We start from the raw sequence: 9,987 nt of genomic DNA, 5'->3' as shown, positions 1-9,987 counted from the left end.
TGTGTGTGTGTGTGTGTGTGTGTGTGTGTGTGTGTGTGTGTGTGTGTGTGTGTGTGTGTGTGTGTGTGTGTGTGTGTGTGTGTGTGTGTGTGTGTGTGTGTGTGTGTGTGTGTGTATGTAGGGGTAGTGGTGGTCTAATGGATACTGAGGTGGGCTGAAGATCGGAAGGTTGTGAGTTCAAATCCTGCCTGGAACATCACCACTAGTGTGCCCTTGAATAAGGCATTTAGCCCTCAGAGAATGTCCCTGTATTCCCTGTAAATATACATATATATATATAATGTTATGCTACGGACAAAAAGTTTATTATTCCATCCAGTTATTTTGTCCGTCTTCTCCTCCCACTTTCAACATCGCAGAAACTCTGTTCAATCAAAACGTTCAGCTCGGTCGGGAATCGGGCGCTATTACTTTTATCATTCATAACTTTCATAATTCCAGAGATACATCCCATAATACATCACATTTTTAACATTTGAACTTTAACATTGCGCAGCTCGTTAAGTTAGAGTGCGTGATGTCACAGCTCGAGGGTAGGAAATCTTGAAATTTCCCTTCATATTTTAAAACTACCATAATTCCCAAACCCTACATTCCTGAGACATAATTCTTCATGATAAACGTAGGAAAACATCTCGTAGCTTGAAAAATGACAAATAATTAGGCAAAAATAATTAAACAAAATGCCTCTTGAGGGCATGAAGTGACAAAAACTTTCAACATGTCTCCATTAAAGCCCATTGTAATTTCAGGCAGATGTTTCCTCACAGCAGCAGCCGCACACCTTTAGTTAAACTGCCAAAAAGGCCACATTATTAACCCGAAAGTACACAAAAATTACACTTCAGATACTCAACTGCCTTGACATGCTTCACGTTTTGAAATTTCACAGATATCTGTTACGGTTCTTCCACAAAACGTTCACATGTAAGAGGTTCATCTCTCATTCAGAACAATGCAAACCTTTGATCTCTACAGAGCTCGTTAGCTCAACTATAAACACCTGTGTAATGGAACACGATGATGTCATCACTCCAACTGACAGCAGTCAGTTCTAACTGTTCATTTCATTCTCTCTCTCTCTCTCTCTCTGTCTCTCTCTCTCTCTCTCTCTCTCTCTCTCTCTCTCTCTCTCTCTCTCTCTCTCTCTCTCTCTCTCTCTCTCTCTCTCTCTCACAAACTCTCTCTCTCACTCTCTCTCTCACTCTCTCTCTCTCTCTCTCTCTCTCTCTCTCTCTCTCTCTTTTCAAAAAGTGCTCAAAATTCCCATGTGTGCTAACAGTCCAGCCGTGAAGACATCTACGAGACAGTTTTGAGATTTCTTCAAATGCCGTTGCCATGGCTACACAATGCTCGCCATGAAACACGATGTCGCTGTAACTCCAATGGACACGGTCCGATCGTCCCCAAACTTCGCTTGTATATCACCGGTCCATGCCTCAACAGCTCTACGCCAAATCTGAGATCTCACCATAGGCTGTTTCCATGGAAACGCATCCCTCGCCATAAAACACGGTTTTCTCATAACTTCAGTGAAAATGCTCCAAATGGCCCAAAACTTCACAGGTTTGGTAACGATGCAGCCATCTATGCATCTAAGCGTATTATGGGATGTCATCAAATGCCGTTGGCATGGCGACAGATCATTCGCCATCAAGTTAGTTCAAAAGTTTGCATTTCAAATATTCTGCTGCTTTTCCAAGCCTTTTTACTTTCTTTACTTCTCTCATCACACATTCAAGCCCCCAGTGTTCATGTTTCATTTCAATCTAAATTCTTCACTTTCTTCTTACACATTACATTTCAGCATAGCAGTTTAGCGTCAGCTTTTCAGCATAAAGCATTCCCACTAGCAATTTCTTCAGGAATTGCATTCTCTAGTTGGTAATTGTAAGTCGCTTTGGATAAAAGCGTCAGCTAAATGAAATGTAATGTGTGTGTAGGCTGCACACGCACGGAAAGTATTTTCATCTTTTAACCAGAGGAGGAACCAGGTTTTTGTTGGGGTTCCACAAGGTTCCATTCTTGGACCGTTATTGTTTTCACTGTACATTAATGACTTGCCTAATGTATGTCCTGAGTTGAATGTGCAAATGTATGCCGATGATGCGATCATCGTTGTACACGGGAAAAATACTGAAATAATCACATCCTGTCTCTCAAATGGTTTGGACAAGGTTCAACACTGGCTGAACAACATTAGCTTACAGTTAAATGCAAAAAAAACAGTATGCATGATGTTCAGTAAACGACCAGTCAAAATCGAAGGATCCAATGTGTTTTTATACGGAGCAGAAATAGAACTAGTCCCCCACTTCAAGTATCTTGGAGTCATATTGGACTCGAACTTGACTTTTAAGAAATATATTAAGAAAGTATCCAATACTATTAAATTCAACTTGCAACATTTTAAACAAATCAGACCTTTCTTAACTGTCAATGCTGCAAAGTCATACCTCCACTGTATGATTCTATCCCACATTGAATACTGTTTTACAAACGGGTCGTTTGCTTGTGCCACAAACCTGAAACCCATAGAACAGCTGTACAAGATAGCTATCAAGGTGTTTGACAGAAATCCTAATTCATACCACTATTGCACCATCCTGGAGAAACACCATTTCTTGAGTTTTGACCATTTTAAGTCTTTTAAAAGTATGTGTTTTATTTATAAATGTTTACATGGACTGGCCCCCCTCCCTTAGGGGAATTCATCCACAGAAAACACACTGGACGCTGCACTAGGTCAGAAACCAGAGGAGACTGTGATGTCCACCGCAGACGGACCACTTTTGGACAAAATGTACTTTCCATTAAAGACAGCTCATTGTGGAATAGTCTCCCAAGTGAGATACGGGATTGTCCCACTCTCAATAGCTTCAAAGGTCAACTCAAAGAATGGTTGAGCAACAACCAGACGTGCAATCACCGCTAAATGCACTTTAACACAGAGGTATCTCCTCTTGCCCTTTAACACAGGGGTATCTCCTCTTGCCCTTTAACACAGGGGTATCTCCTCTTGCCCTTTAACACAGGGGTATCTCCTCTTGCCCTTTAACACAGGGGTATCTCCTCTTGCCCTTTAACACAGGGGTATCTCCTCTTGCCCTTTAACACATGGGTATCTCCTCTTGCCCTTTAACACAGGGGTATCTCCTCTTGCCCTTTAACACAGGGGTATCTCCTGTTGCCCTTTAACACAGGGGTATCTCCTCTTGCCCTTTAACTCAGGGGTATCTCCTCTTCTTTAACTCAGGGGTATCTCCTCTTCTTTAACTCAGGGGTATCTCCTCTTCTTTAACTCAGGGGTATCTCCTCTTGCCCTTTAACTCAGGGGTATCTCCTCTTGCCCTTTAACTCAGGGGTATCTCCTCTTCTTTAACACAGGGGTATCTCCTCTTGCCCTTTAACTCAGGGGTATCTCCTCTTGCCCTTTAACTCAGGGGTATCTCCTCTTCTTTAACACAGGGGTATCTCCTCTTGCCCTTTAACTCAGGGGTATCTCCTCTTCTTTAACTCAGGGGTATCTCCTCTTCTTTAACTCAGGGGTATCTCCTCTTCTTTAACTCAGGGGTATCTCCTCTTCTTTAACACAGGGGTATCTCCTCTTCTTTAACTCAGGGGTATCTCCTCTTCTTTAACTCAGGGGTATCTCCTCTTGCCCTTTAACACAGGGGTATCTCCTCTTGCCCTTTAACACAGGGGTATCTCCTCTTCTTTAACTCAGGGGTATCTCCTCTTCTTTAACACAGGGGTATCTCCTCTTCTTTAACTCAGGGGTATCTCCTCTTCTTTAACTCAGGGGTATCTCCTCTTGCCCTTTAACACAGGGGTATCTCCTCTTGCCCTTTAACACAGGGGTATCTCCTCTTGCCCTTTAACACAGGGGTATCTAGCATTAATTGTTAAAAACGTTCATCAATGTGCCTTGTCCCTATTCAAATAAATGATTAAATGAAAAATGAATTAAATATATACAGTCTATAGTTAATACTATATATAGTCTATAGTTAATACTTTATATATACAGTCTATAGTTAATACTATATACAGTCTATAGTTAATACTTTATACAGTCTATAGTTAATACTATATACAGTCTATAGTTAATACTTCATACAGTCTATAGTTAATACTTTATACAGTCTATAGTTAATACTATATACAGTCTATAGATAATACTATATACAGTCTATAGTTAATACTTTATACAGTCTATAGTTAATACTATATATAGTCTATAGTTAATACTATATACAGTCTATAGTTAATACTTTATACAGTCTATAGTTAATACTATATACAGTCTATAGTTAATACTATATACAGTCTATAGTTAATACTTTATACAGTCTATAGTTAATACTATATATAGTCTATAGTTAATACTATATACAGTCTATAGTTAATACTATATACAGTCTATAGTTAATACTATATATATACAGTCTGTAGTTAATACTTTATACAGTCTATAGTTAATACTATATACAGTCTATAGTTAATACTTTATACAGTCTATAGTTAATACTATATACAGTCTATAGTTAATACTATATACAGTCTATAGTTAATACTTTATACAGTCTATAGTTAATACTATATACAGTCTATAGTTAATACTATAAATATACAGTCTATAGTTAATACTATATACAGTCTGTAGTTAATACTATATACAGTCTATAGTTAATACTATATACAGTCTATAGTTAATACTATATATAGTCTATAGTTAATACTATATACAGTCTATAGTTAATACTATATACAGTCTGTAGTTAATACTATATACAGTCTATAGTTAATACTTTATACAGTCTATAGTTAATACTATATACAGTCTATAGTTAATACTATATATATACAGTCTATAGTTAATACTATATACAGTCTGTAGTTAATACTATATACAGTCTATAGTTAATACTATATACAGTCTATAGTTAATACTATATACAGTCTGTAGTTAATACTATATACAGTCTATAGTTAATACTATATACAGTCTATAGTTAATACTATATATATACAGTCTATAGTTAATACTATATACAGTCTATAGTTAATACTATATACAGTCTATAGTTAATACTATATACAGTCTGTAGTTAATACTATATACAGTCTATAGTTAATACTTTATACAGTCTATAGTTAATACTATATACAGTCTATAGTTAATACTATATATATACAGTCTATAGTTAATACTATATACAGTCTATAGTTAATACTTTATACAGTCTATAGTTAATACTATATACAGTCTATAGTTAATACTATATATATACAGTCTATAGTTAATACTATATACAGTCTGTAGTTAATACTATATACAGTCTATAGTTAAAACTTTATACAGTCTATAGTTAATACTATATACAGTCTATAGTTAATACTATATATATACAGTCTATAGTTAATACTATATACAGTCTATAGTTAATACTTTATACAGTCTATAGTTAATACTATATACAGTCTATAGTTAATACTTTATACAGTCTATAGTTAATACTATATACAGTCTATAGTTAATACTATATACAGTCTATAGTTAATACTATATATATACAGTCTATAGTTAATACTATATACAGTCTGTAGTTAATACTTTATACAGTCTATAGTTAATACTATATACAGTCTATAGTTAATACTATATATATACAGTCTATAGTTAATACTATATACAGTCTATAGTTAATACTATATATATACAGTCTATAGTTAATACTATATACAGTCTATAGTTAATACTATATACAGTCTATAGTTAATACTTTATACAGTCTATAGTTAATACTATATACAGTCTATAGTTAATACTATATACAGTCTATAGTTAATACTTTATACAGTCTATAGTTAATACTATATATATACAGTCTGTAGTTAATACTTTATACAGTCTATAGTTAATACTATATACAGTCTATAGTTAATACTATATACAGTCTATAGTTAATACTATATATATACAGTCTATAGTTAATACTATATACAGTCTATAGTTAATACTTTATATATACAGTCTATAGTTAATACTATATACAGTCTATAGTTAATACTATATACAGTCTATAGTTAATACTTTATACAGTCTATAGTTAATACTATATATATACAGTCTATAGTTAATACTATATACAGTCTATAGTTAATACTATATACAGTCTATAGTTAATACTTTATACAGTCTATAGTTAATACTATATACAGTCTGTAGTTAATACTATATACAGTCTATAGTTAATACTTTATACAGTCTATAGTTAATACTATATACAGTCTATAGTTAATACTATATATATACAGTCTATAGTTAATACTATATACAGTCTGTAGTTAATACTATATACAGTCTATAGTTAATACTATATACAGTCTATAGTTAATACTATATACAGTCTATAGTTAATACTATATACAGTCTATAGTTAATACTATATACAGTCTATAGTTAATACTTTATATATACAGTCTATAGTTAATACTATATACAGTCTGTAGTTAATACTATATACAGTCTATAGTTAATACTATATACAGTCTATAGTTAATACTATATACAGTTCTTAGTTAATACTATATACAGTCTATAGTTAATACTTATACAGTCCTATAGTTTAATACTATATACAGTCTATAGTTAATACTATATATATACAGTCTATAGTTAATACTATATACAGTCTATAGTTAATAATACTTTATACAGTCTATAGTTAATACTATATACAGTCTATAGTTTAATATACTTATACAGTCTATAGTTAATACTATATATATACAGTCTGTAGTAATACTTTTATTACAGTCTATAGTTAATACTATATACAGTCTATAGTTAATAATATATACAGTCTATAGTTAATACTATATATACAGTCTATAGTTAATACTATATACAGTCTATAGTTAATACTTTATATATACAGTCTATAGTTAATACTATATACAGTCTATAGTTAATACTATATACAGTCTATAGTTAATACTTTATACAGTCTATAGTTAATACTATATATACAGTCTATAGTTAATACTATATACAGTCTATAGTTAATACTTTATACAGTCTATAGTTAATACTTTATACAGTCTATAGTTAATACTATATACAGTCTATAGTTAATACTATATACAGTCTATAGTTAATACTATATACAGTCTATAGTTAATACTATATACAGTCTATAGTTAATACTATATATATACAGTCTATAGTTAATACTATATACAGTCTATAGTTAATACTATATACAGTCTATAGTTAATACTTTATACAGTCTATAGTTAATACTTTATACAGTCTATAGTTAATACTATATATATACAGTCTATAGTTAATACTTTATACAGTCTATAGTTAATACTATATACAGTCTATAGTTAATACTTTATATATACAGTCTATAGTTAATACTATATACAGTCTATAGTTAATACTATATACAGTCTATAGTTAATACTTTATACAGTCTATAGTTAATACTTTATACAGTCTATAGTTAATACTATATACAGTCTATAGTTAATACTATATACAGTCTATAGTTAATACTATATACAGTCTATAGTTAATACTATAGACAGTCTATAGTTAATACTTTATATATACAGTCTATAGTTAATACTATATACAATACTTTATACAGTCTATAGTTAATACTTTATACAGTCTATAGTTAATACTATATACAGTCTATAGTTAATACTATATACAGTCTATAGTTAATACTATAACAGTCCTATAGTTTAATACTATATATACAGTCTATAGTTAATACTATATACAGTCTATAGTTAATACTATATATATACAGTCTATAGTTAATACTATATACAGTCTATAGTTAATACTATATACAGTCTATAGTTAATACTATATATATACAGTCTATAGTTAATACTATATACAGTCTATAGTTAATACTATATACAGTCTGTAGTTAATACTATATACAGTCTATAGTTAATACTTTATACAGTCTATAGTTAATACTATATACAGTCTATAGTTAATACTATATACAGTCTATAGTTAATACTATATATATACAGTCTATAGTTAATACTATATACAGTCTATAGTTAATACTATATACAGTCTATAATTAATACTTTATACAGTCTATAGTTAATACTATATACAGTCTATAGTTAATACTATATATATACAGTCTGTAGTTAATACTATATACAGTCTATAGTTAATACTATATACAGTCTATAGTTAATACTATATATAGTCTATAGTTAATACTATATACAGTCTATAGTTAATACTATATATAGTCTATAGTTAATACTTTATATATACAGTCTATAGTTAATACTATATACAGTCTATAGTTAATACTATATATAGTCTATAGTTAATACTATATACAGTCTATAGTTAATACTATATATAGTCTATAGTTAATACTATATATATACAGTCTATAGTTAATACTATATACAGTCTATAGTTAATACTATATATAGTCTATAGTTAATACTATATACAGTCTATAGTTAATACTATATATAGTCTATAGTTAATACTTTATATATACAGTCTATAGTTAATACTTTATACAGTCTATAGTTAATACTATATACAGTCTATAGTTAATACTATATACAGTCTATAGTTAATACTTTATACAGTCTATAGTTAATACTTTATACAGTCTATAGTTAATACTATATATAGTCTATAGTTAATACTATATACAGTCTATAGTTAATACTATATATAGTCTATAGTTAATACTATATACAGTCTATAGTTAATACTATATATAGTCTATAGTTAATACTTTATATATACAGTCTATAGTTAATACTATATACAGTCTATAGTTAATACTATATATAGTCTATAGTTAATACTATATACAGTCTATAGTTAATACTATATACAGTCTATAGTTTATACTTTATACAGTCTATAGTTAATACTATATACAGTCTATAGTTAATACTTTATATATACAGTCTATAGTTAATACTATATACAGTCTATAGTTTATACTTTATATATACAGTCTATAGTTAATACTATATACAGTCTATAGTTAATACTATATACAGTCTATAGTTTATACTTAATACAGTCTATAGTTAATACTTTATACAGTCTATAGTTAATACTATATACAGTCTATAGTTAATACTATATACAGTCTATAGTTAATACTTTATACAGTCTATAGTTAATACTATATATAGTCTATAGTTAATACTATATACAGTCTATAGTTAATACTATATATAGTCTATAGTTAATACTATATACAGTCTATAGTTTATACTTTATACAGTCTATAGTTAATACTTTATACAGTCTATAGTTAATACTATATACAGTCTATAGTTAATACTATATATAGTCTATAGTTAATACTATATATAGTCTATAGTTAATACTTTATACAGTCTATAGTTAATACTATATACAGTCTATAGTTAATACTATATATAGTCTATAGTTAATACTATATACAGTCTATAGTTAATACTATAATATAGTCTTAGTTAAATACTATATAACAGTCTATAGTTAATACATATAGCAGTCTATAGTTAATACTTATATCAGGTCTAGTAGTTAAATACTATATACAGTCTATAGTTAAATACTATATCCATATTCTATATTATACATTAGTCTATTAGTTTAATACTGATCTACAGTCTATAGTTAATACTATATACAGTCGATAGTTTTAATATATACAGTCTATAGTTAATACTATATACAGTCGATAGTTAGACTTTATATACACAGTCTATAGTTATACTATATAATCAGTCTATAGTTAATACTTATATACAGTCTATAGTTCATACTATATGACAGTCTATAGTTAATACTATATACAGGTCTATAGTTTACTTATACGTCTATATTATACTAGTTACAGTCTATAGTTAATACTATATACAGTCTATAGTTAATACTTTATACAGTCTATAGTTAATACTATATAT

The sequence above is a fragment of the Trematomus bernacchii genome, unplaced genomic scaffold (genome assembly GCF_902827165.1).
Source record: "Trematomus bernacchii unplaced genomic scaffold, fTreBer1.1, whole genome shotgun sequence".
NCBI lineage: Eukaryota > Metazoa > Chordata > Actinopteri > Perciformes > Nototheniidae > Trematomus > Trematomus bernacchii.
This window is presented reverse-complemented; position numbering follows the sequence as displayed.